General features: G+C 37.9%; 1 protein-coding gene across 2 annotated transcripts in view; it reads left to right on the plus strand.

Moving 5' to 3' along the window:
* Positions 1 to 269: 269 nt before the first annotated feature.
* LOC137629418 (inactive heparanase-2-like) overlaps positions 270 to 11,633 on the plus strand; it is a 34,010-nt gene continuing 22,646 nt past the window's right edge. Inside the window, exon 1 of one of the 2 annotated variants that reach the window (XM_068360654.1) lies at positions 270 to 322. The gene's annotated coding sequence lies outside the window, so the exon portion shown is untranslated. Of the gene's footprint in view, positions 327 to 11,633 lie in introns of both variants that reach the window. The other variant, XM_068360655.1, reaches the window with a different exon arrangement.

The following is an 11,633-nucleotide window of genomic DNA, read 5'->3' on the forward strand; positions in this document are numbered from 1 at the left end:
GTATAATTTGATTTTTTTATGATCAAAAGCAATATTGCTAAACGAATGAGAGACTGAAAGAAAAGCCCCGTTGCATAGAATATAGGCCTTTTAATATTTCTTGAATTTTCTTATAGGAAAATTACCTTGGAGCATATTACTTTCTCAGGAGAGGGACTTATTACATAACTTGCAGGCCGAATGGGGAATTTTGGCTCCCACAGTCATCTGTTGCATCTTGAATTGCTCTCACAATTCAGGAGATAAAAGAAGTCAGTGTATAAATAGTATAGACTTCACAAACAATATGTGTTAACTCAATGACTATCGTCTTGTGCTGATGGTAGGTAATACAGTATTCATGATTGTGAATCCACTCTTTTTTTTCAAAAACACTTCTAAAATTCAGTCCAATATATTATAGATGACAGTAAAAAGAACTCAATATTTTTCCATAAAGTTTTTGAAAAATTTGTTATGCATATGCTTTTATGCACTTTATTTTTTAAAAAAAATACCTGCTAATAAGTTCTCATGTTGAACATATAGTAATTTTGTATTTGATATCTTTTATCAAATGAAATGTTGTGAGGTGGACGTGCGCAGGGGCGCTCCGGACACTTACTGGAATATCTAAGGTCATTTACGTGCCTTCCCGTTAAAAATGTGTGTGTATGTGCATGAAGTGCTGCTCTGCCTAGTGAAGTGTTCTTTATCACTTGCAATCCTGTGATTCTTGTTATAATTGAAAATTTCCCTCTAACCCAATCAGTGCCCGAAATTTCTTCCCCCCCCCCCCCAGTGCCATTGGCTGCTTTCGGTTCAAACAGTGAAAATAAGAAAAATAAAAAGAGAGGAGTAACGGTTTGCTCTTCGCTCACCCTAACCACAAGGTTGACATAGAAAAAATTACCCCGAGTGTCGATAGTGCCTCTCGTCCCTCTACCCCTCACATACAGAACAATTGTGTTTATTTTATCAATTCTCGTCCTAACAACAGCGATCCGGAGTCCATCACAGATGTCGTGAGAAATTTTTTCACGGAAGAAGATATCACAATTGCATATGTCTCGTACAAAGACTATATGCCCGACCGCATTCGGAATGATCGAAATGCAAAGAGCCTGACTTCTCAGAAGAAAATCTCTCTCATGTCAACATGGCTCAAAATCACAACAAATGTTACCATTTGCGCGGGTAACCCATACATCCTACCTCCGGCCCAGCCAGCTGACCTCAATATAATGACTGTACATAACATTGCAGTAAAAGCCTTGGAGTTGTCAACTTCGCTGTCGAATAACTCTGTAGATCTCCGTGCAATCCCTGATGCAATCGCTGCAATGAGGCAGCAAATCAGTGATGCTGTAGGGCAGCAAATCAGTGACGCAATCACTGCAATGAGGCAACAAATCAGTGATGCATTGGGTCACCAAATCAATGATGCCATCGCTGCAATGAAGCAGCAAATCAGTGATGCAATGACCCTGCAAATCAATGATGCATCCGCTTCAATGGGGCTAAAAATCAATGAAATAACAAATCAAATTGGAGAGTTGAAGGGAAAATGTAATAAATTGAATGACCCCACGGACCAACCCCAATTGACATTTGAACAACCCTCGACTGACCCCACATCCACCTCAGACCCACAAAACACCCGCTCTAGCCTGCCTAATACAGGGCCAAGGATCGTTACGAAGCAAACACCAGTTTTGGATACCACCACTTCCCCCTCCTATCTATCCCCCCTCTCCCCCTACGACCGTCTCATATGCCAGAGCGCTAATGTCAAATGCCCAAGAAGATGATGAGGGATGGCAGACCTCCCAGCGAAAGACAAAGTTCCGACCCGACCGCAACCGCAGACAGGTCAACCAGCATTCATCCGGGAATATCTCCCCTCACCACCGCCCAAAGAGATGCCACGTCGTTGTCCACAACCTGCATTCCTCAGTGACTGAAGATGCCATCAGGCTCCGGGTTAGGGATATAACAGGATCAGACCCCCTCATTCTTCATAGCCTCAAGTGTAAGGCAGTAGGTCAAGTTGCATACAGGGTTTCCTGTTTATTCCATCATCGAGAGCTCCTGGTAGGCGAAAACTTTGGCCCAGGAGCATATGTGTCCTTTTATGATCTTAAAAGAGATCGCCCTCCCCCAGCGACCCTAGTCCCCCAAATTCACCTACAACAACCAGCCTCCCCTGACAACGCCCCGGCACCTGCCACACCCACACCCCCTGAGATTTCTGCTCATTAAGTGTTTTGTCTTGGAACATATGCGGGATCAAGCGAAATTTACCTGTTCTTAATGAGTTCTGCAATGATTTCCGTGGCATTATTGCAATGCAAGAAACCTTACTCCTCCCCCATGACCTGGCTATCAGTGATTCGGTTTATGCTGATTATAACAGTTTCTCTGTATCGTCGATGGTTACTCATGACTACATCATTCAAGGTCGTCCGAATGGAGGTCTCTCATTTTTATGGCATAGATCTCTGGGTAAGTGCGGGAAACCAGTGACGTATCAAACTGACAGACTTCTTTGCCTACAAGTAACGATCAAAGGTAAAACCATATTAGTGATTAATGTATACTTCCCCTGGGAGTGTCAGTCAAACTTTGATCAGTATTGTATATTACTAGGAGAAGTCCAAGGTATCATTAATGATACCTCCGCTGACCATGTGTGCCTAATAGGAGACTTTAATGCGCACCCATCTAGACTTTTCTATAATGAATTACAGCGTCTCTGTTTTCAACAATCTCTTCAAATTAGCGATGTTGCCATCCTGCCTCCTTCCTCCTTTACTTATATACAAAACAGAAATGATATGCCCATCACATCCTGGCTTGATCATTGTATTACCACTGACCGCCTGCATAGCTCTATCACTGAATGTATTATACGATGCGACCTTTCGTCTGCATACGAGCACATACCTATACAGATCACATTTCACACACCCTCCCTCCCGGCGGTACCCATCCAAAGGGAGAGGCTACCATCCATCTCATGGGATTTCTCCAACCTCCAAAAGTCCACTGCATTCAATCGCTTATCTGAAAGTAATCTCCGCTCGATAACTCAAATTGCTGAAGCCCTGCTCTGCAATAATCCTAATTGCCGCAACGAACAGCATAAAACAAAACTAAAGAAATTCTACGTAAATATAATAAATGCCTTACGGAGCCGGGAAAAGACACGTTTAGACTCTCTAAAGGTAACGATCGAAACATACCTGGTTGGAATGACTTAGTTAAAGACCTCTATGCACACTCTCGAGAAATGTTCCTTCTTTGGAGGAATGATGGTAGCCAGAGAGAAGGTCCCCATGCTCTACAGATGAGACAAGCGAGAGCCCAGTTCAAACTTGCTCTTCGTCAATGTCGTAGCAACGAAAATCAGCTACGAGTCGATGCATTGTCCAGAAAATTGACCAACCATGACTTCCCCCATCTTTGGAAAGATATTAATTCACTAAACCCAAAGTCAAACAAATTATCCCAAAGAGTAGGGGATGCAGTTGGCGAAGAATCCATTGCAAGAATGTGGGAGGGATCACTTTAGTACCATCCTAAATTGTATAAATGACCAAGATACCCGAAATGAAGTGGATACTCTCATCAATGACTAAATGGATTTTCAATATAATGACCGTATCTCCTCGAGTGACGTGTGCGAGGCTATCAAGAAATTACCTAGTAACAAGGTACCTGGCTGCGATGGCCTTCCTGCCGAGGCTTTCAAATTCTGCCACCCTATAATTTATATCCTATTTCCTGCACTATTTTATGCCTGTATATTACACCAATATCTCCCCGAAACCCTTCTACTTGTCCACTTAATACCTCTCATAAAAAACAAACTGAAGGATACCAGTGACCCAGGAAACTACCGCCCCATCGCCATTACAACAATTTCATCGAAAATATTTTAATCTCTTCTGTTCCGTCGCCTTGCACCATTTCTCCACACCGCAGACAATCAATTTGGTTTTAAGACTAACCACTCGACTGACACCTGTATATATATTTTAAAGGAGTTATTGAATTTCTGTATATCCTCGGCCTCACCTGTCTACTTATGTTTTGTAGACATGCGGAAGGCATTTGACAGAGTAAACTATCTAAAACTCTTTTTGAAACTACGCAAAAGGGGAACTCCTCTATATCTCATCGGTATATTAAACTGTTGGTTCACAACACAATAGTTCTGTGTCAAACGGGGAAATGTCCTCTCCCAGCCATTCGGTCTCAGGCAAGGAGGCATCCTCTCACCATATTTATTTAATGTTTACACAGACGATTTGAATATCAGACTGAATTCACTTCCCATTGGTTGTACGGTTAATGGCTTTACCATAAATAACCTTTGCTACGCTGACGCTATGGTCCTCATCTCCCCCTCTGCCCAAGGCCTACAACGTCTTATCGACACCTGCAACACATACGCTAATGAACATGACATAATCTATAACGAATCGAAGACACAGTGCATGTCTGTCCTTCCTAAAGCGCTCCGATTCGTAGATGATCCACATATTTTCCTCCAAAACCATCAGCTAGCATGTGTCAAGGATTTTCCTTACCTAGGTCACATCATTACGAAAGATTTAAAGGACACATCTGACATTGAAAACAGGCGACATAAATTGTGTTGTCTAGGGAACATGGTGACGAGAAGATTTGCCTTTTGCCGCCAAGATATCAAAAAACTCCTATTTCAAACCTACTGCTATAACGTATACGGCTGCTCGCTATGGGCAAACTATACGCGTGAATCGATGAGACGTATCACAGTCATTCACAATGATATCCTAAGACACCTCACCAATACCCCGAGGCACCATTCAGCTTCAGCGATGTTTGTTGAAAATAGACTGGATAACCTAAAAACCATCATTCGACGCTCTATAGTAAGTCTCACCTCCCGCCTGCGGTCTAGTGAAAATCCCCTAATTCAAAATGTGCTTGCAAGTGCAGCGAGAATAAAATCCAAAATCTGGGAAACCTGGAATACGGAAGCGTCAGTACAATGAATTGTATTCACTAATATTTGATAGTGTGGCTATGCCAAATCTTCATCACTAAATAACTTAGGGATAATACCCAGTAATGTTATGATAACGTGTTTTATCATGTTACATCTTTGCTGTCGGGAAGTCCTGTATTTCCTTCACACCACCTGCTCTGTGACTCGATTTTTTTCCAGTGTTCTTTCGTTATTCAAGCAATTTCTGTTCCAACATATTTATCATTGTCATCGCCATTTCTTCTTCTTTTTTTTTTTTTTTTTTTTTTTTTTGTATGCTGATATGTATGTTGTCATCATTGTTAAGCGTTAATTCTATTGTGATTTTATTACCCAGACATTAGAACTCTGTGATCAACCTGCTAATTGATGTTTATAATATATCACTGATATTTTTGCATATCCCACCTTTTTTTTACCGATGTCAAAAGTGTTACATCACTGTACTCTTATTGTAACTCTGTATAGGGCTTTTTCTGGAATAAAGATTATTATTATTATTATTATTATTATTATTATTATTATTATTATTATTTCACGTTTAAGAACACAAATAACTGTTATAATTCGATGTCAGAAATGATAATGCCTCGAGGAAAAGATTACCCTTAGGTCTTATGTCAGATAGTATAATTAGGAGATGAATATTTTTTAATAAAAAATTCCTTCAAATTACCTAGGTATTATGCATCAAATTATTAGATCATAAAAATATTATCTCTCTCTCTCTCTCTCTCTCTCTCTCTCTCTCTCTCTCTCTCTCTCTCTCTCTCTCTCTCTAACACGAGTTCAAAACATTTTAACGGTTTGAATAAGAAAAATATTTAGATTAGGAGCCAGTGCGGATCATGGACATAGATGTTGAGCTTCTGGATGTAAATATAAAATGTTAATCAGAAACCCAAATATACACTACCCGAATAGAGGATGTTCGCTCTCTTGGTATATCTTTCACTGTATATGTATGCGCATTACTTGAATATATATATATATATATATATATATATATATATATATATACACACACACACACACACATATATATATATATATATATATACATATATATGTATATATATATATGTATATATATATATATATATATATATGTATGTATTATAGCCACGAAAGGAAAAATGAAAAAGACTTGATTGGAGTTAGTACTTTCATCCACTCAGGACATTATCAAACTCAGCAATGAGAATAATGTCCTGAGTGGATGAAAGTACTAACTCCAATCAAGTCTTTTTAATTTTTCCTTTCGTGGCTATAATATATTTTATATTCATCACGTGTCAGCTTTCGTGATTTCTACACATATATATATATATATATGCATATGTATATATATATATATATATATATATATATATATATATATATATATATATATATATATATATATATATGTATGTATCTTATCCTATTATATCTTGATCCTATGGCATTCACCCGGTGCATAGGGTAGTCCATGAGCCAGAGGCCAAAAATTGAGAAATTGTTACCATTTTGATTCACTAAATCACACCATATTTTCATGAGAGTCATATGCCTGTAGTTCATGAAAAGGTTCGGCAGTCATACCTGGGTCACAGCTTTCTCTAAAATTTAGGCCAGTTTAATATGACTTGTCATATTAAATGACGAGAGGAGAGTGCACTAACAGTTTTCTATTCTCTTTTGGTAGCTTCGTGTGCAACATATCTCTTGAAAGCTGAGAAGTTTTTCTATCTATTCACATGTATTTTATTGACTTTTCTAATTTGTATATTCTTATTTTATGCCCAAATACCGCAGTCTTGCCAAACGTTTTGAATGTTTCAAGATCTATTTTCTGGCAATGTAGTTAATGCATTCAATCACACCTATAAATAATAGGCGTTCATTTGCCACCAATTTTGATGTCCATTCATGGTAGTCTGGACTTGGGATGCCAGGCTTTGATGACAAACTACAACTCAAAATAGCAGCTTGGTAATTTGCCCTTAAGGAAGGTAGAAATAGGGTGTCTTCACGAGATGGTATCGGACTTGATTCCATATTACCCTTTTTATACTTAGCATATGAAATCTAAGGTCATTGACAGCTGTCTCTGATGCTATTGTGGAGTGAATGGTACAAGTAAACTCTTGAATTACCTTGATGAAGTCTGGGGACAGCTACTATGATTGTCCCAACTGTATCAGTGCTTCACATAGAGGGGCCTTTTTGTGATGTGGTTGAATGCTCATAGTTTTCCTTTGCCTGAGAATGGACTAACTGAATCATTACCAGGGAAGGCATATTTACCAAATATTGCAGAGCAAATATCTCCGCCAAGTTGCAAAGCAAGTGTGGCGTGATAGGCCTTTAGTACCTCTTCTGATGAAGACGAGAACAAGTGCGAGCACAAAAACATCTGTATCTCCTGATACCAAAACCACAGAGTTGACAGTGTCAAATGCATGCTTTGCATGCTTAATCCTTCTGATGTCTGCCTCTTCATAAGCTGGAAAGAAGTCATGGCACTAACTGAAATCATTCATACACTCATACATTCATAAACATGAGACATAGTTCTCCATGGAGCTACGTTTTTCCCAGTATTCTGGTTTCACCGTTTCCTCTGTATGAAACTTTATGAGATTTGTCTTGCTCTCAGCTGATCGAAGAAGGGTCCTCTCCTGCTGGATTCTATGCCCAGGTTGGATTCTGGAGAAATTAATCCCACCTTCTTCAGGCCTTCATTCCCTCAGCATTTTTATGCTGATTTCATCCTAGACATCAAACACTACATCTGTTCGTGTGCTTCGTCTTGACACATTTAGGGCTGAAGCAAATACTGTTTGAGCCACTTCAGAGTAGATTCTCTTGTCACCACTAACCTTGTGAAATATAGCCATCCTATCAATAATGCAGTCTACTTGTGTGGAAATTTCATCTGCTGGCTGTACTTTCTTTTCTAGTGCTTTTGACAATAAAGAATTACCTGTCTGCTTTCCAGTTTCATCACAGTTGGCCAAAGGCCACAGTAGAGGGCCTAATAAATGTTCCAACACAGTCGGCATGTCAAGATTTCCACTAGATATCTCAAGCATCAAGTGGCCAATCAGCTTATGGTCAGCCTTCAAGATAACTTCCCTGTTAGCAGCGGCAATCATTGTTGAGTTCTATATATCTCTGAAAGTTTTCAGCTTCAACTTTGATGAGCGGTCATAAAATCCTTTTGTCATTGAATCAAGCACTTTTTTTTTTTTTTTTTTTTTTTTGCTCATCTCGAAGAATTCTAATTCTTTGCTGGTCAGTATATTTAACGGTGGAAGACAGGACTTTGGTCATATTTCTCAACTTCTGAAGACACATGGTTTGGTATCCTGCTGTTGAATAATATCTTGTCACAGCTCCAGCTTTCAGGCTGAATCCGTTAGTCCCCCCACAAATTTTATTATGTCTGAATGATGATAAAGTTGGGCTACATTTAAGAGTACGCCCTAAGAGTTCATATCTTTTAGAGCGCATAGGTCCTTGACATCTGTAACTTGACAACATATCCCACAACACTGTCAGTTTCCTGTGCAACGAGGTACCTTGCAAGGTCTACAATAATCTTCCTCATCTATTACACTCAGCTTTCCTACACCTATGAGAGAAAGCCTAAAAGATATCAATTAACATTGATAGGAATTTTATGTGACATGAATTTGATGTTATAAAAGTAAATTCTAGACTTAACTTTTCACACTTATAGTGGCAAAATGCAGAATTATATTATCATTGAAATGTTATCTATGAATAAGGTGCTATGTTATATAGATAAATGCTTAAGTTTGGAATATATTGCATCAGACACAGCAGGAAATGGAAAAAGAGCACGAGAGATAGAGAAATCACAGACAACGTTGTGGTATGTTTCACATATTTTGCCATATAACGTTTCTCTTGTTTCTTTCATCCACACAATAATGACGTAATTGGAAAGCAAAACTTTCAGTTTTCATATGATATATAACATGTTGCAGTAAACGATGAAAAAACATGAACAACTATGAATATCTCACACAACTACTCCATGATAGATTTCTCTTCAAGCGACTAGGCATAGCAACCATAAACATGTTCAATTATCATGGAAACCTTTAACCTATGCGGCCAACATTTTTGTGTACTGTACGGCTATCAACAAATATTGTGGTATTTAATGCCCGCTGATTGTACTAAAAGTTGTCTGGGTCATGTACTAGTCTCAATGAATTCATGCTATATGACTACTCCTGGGCTCTCTCTCTGAGCTCAACCCAATTCTCCGATCCAGTCTCCCTCCAATTGTCATCACCCACGTTTCTCTTGGTCTACCGCGATCTCTTCTGCCCAACAGCTTCTATTCAAGCGGCCTACATAGTGGACAAACTCAGCCTCCCTTCCTAAAATATGTCCTATTCATCTCCATCATGGTAATCTACCTAAATCATTGACATTGGGCACCCCTTCCACTTCAAGAATTGCCGCATTTGTTATATGTTGGAGCTATTTAATTCCCAAAATCCTTCTCAATATTTTATGGGTAGTAGGCTGACCAGGGCACCAACCACCTGTTGAGATACTACCGCTAGAGAGTTATGGGATCTTTTGACTGGCCAGGCAGTACTACATTGGATCCTTCTCTCTGGTTATGGTTCATTTTCCCTTTGCCTACACACACACAACGAATAGTCTGGACTATTCTTTACTTATCTCCTCTGTCCTAATACACCTGACCATACTGAGATAACCAAACAAAACTTCTTCATCCAAGAGGCTACTGCACTGTAATTGTTCAGAGGCCACTTTCCTCTTGTTAAGGGTAGGAGAGACTCTTCATCTATAATAAGCACCTCTTCTAGGAGAAGGATACTCCAAAATCAAACCAGTGTTCTCTAGTCCTGGGTAGTGCCATAGCATCTGTACCAATGTCTTCCAATGTCTTGGGTTAGAGTTCTCTTGCTTGAGGGTACACTCACTCATGCTGCTCTGTCTTGTTTCTCTTCTTCTTGTTTTGTTAAAGTTTTTATAGTTTATATAGGAGATATTTATTTTGATATTATTTTTTCCCCTCGTTTCCTTTCCTCGCTAAGCTATTATCCCTGTTGGAGTCCGGCTTGTAGCATCTGGCTTTTCCAACTAGGGTTATTGCTTAGCAAGGAATAAAAATAATAAAGTTAAGGAAGTTTTCAAAATTTGTTACACTGATATAGCAGAACTAGTGCCCCTAATTTAATATCGATTCTAGGGGTGAAATGTATATTTTAATTTTGCTGGGAAGTGATATTCGATGTTACCTCCAAACTCTTTATAGTATACCCATATCTTGTTCTACTCTCCTTATATTCTCCTTAAAAAATGAGCAATATATTGCTGATAACGAGAGTTAGTAAATATTTGAAAGAATTTGAGTTAAGGCAGTTCATCATACACACGCACACACACACACACACACACACATATATATATATATATATATATACAGATATATATATATATATATATATATGTATGTATATATATATCATTTATGCATATACATTTATATATATATATATATATATACATATGTATATATATATATATATATATAAAGAGATATATATATATATATATATATATGTGTGTGTATATATATATATATATATATATCATTTATGCATATATATTTATATATATATATGTATGTACATATATATACATATATATATATATATATATATGTATATATATATATATATATATATATATTTATATATAGAGATAGATAGATAAATAGATAGATACATATATATATATATATATATATATGTATGTGTGTGTGTGTGCGTGTGTGTGTATATATATATATATATATATATATATATAAATACCATAAACAGATGGGAGTGAAAGGGTATGTCTAAGGCCTCTGCCATGCAGTGGTCAGGTAATGTTGGATAGAAATCGTTAATTCATTTGAGAGGGCACACACTTGATGTACTTGAGAGGAGAGGGCAGACGAACTTTGGCTCTTTCAAAGGGACAGGCTGGATCTCTTCTGCTGCTCATGCATTCCTACGGGCATATACATATATTGATCCTTCTAGGTCAGGAGTCTTGAAGCTTGGGGGTCAGTACTTACAATGCCAAACTTGCCAAATTAGTAAATCTAACAAGGGAACTAACCTTGCTTGCAAGGCAACATTCTCTCAGTTAATTTTGCCCACCTAATCCTCAAAACATTGCAAAAAAAAAAAAAAGAGTAAATTTATTACCAGAAGTGTCATACATATTCTAGCCTCGTGAGAACATAAAAATCACATAAGTCCTTGCGTTCGAACCTCGCATTGATCATACGGTATACCTAGACGAGATTACATAAGACTTTGTAACAAAATATGTGAAAAAAGTAATTTCTTAAAAATAACCTAAATATACATATACTGTTTTGAGTGAAAAATATAATTAAATGAACAACGGAAGTCTTATGTAATTTGCATACAATTACTTAAATGTACATGAGAGGAACTCACCTTACAAGCTGGCTATATATCTCTTAAATACACAAATCATATACGTAAAAAGGATACTTACTCTATACCAGACTAGCTTCGTAAGATAGCTCCCCCCAAAAAAG

This window comes from Palaemon carinicauda, chromosome 37 (genome assembly GCF_036898095.1).
Source record: "Palaemon carinicauda isolate YSFRI2023 chromosome 37, ASM3689809v2, whole genome shotgun sequence".
NCBI classification, from domain to species: Eukaryota; Metazoa; Arthropoda; class Malacostraca; order Decapoda; family Palaemonidae; genus Palaemon; species Palaemon carinicauda.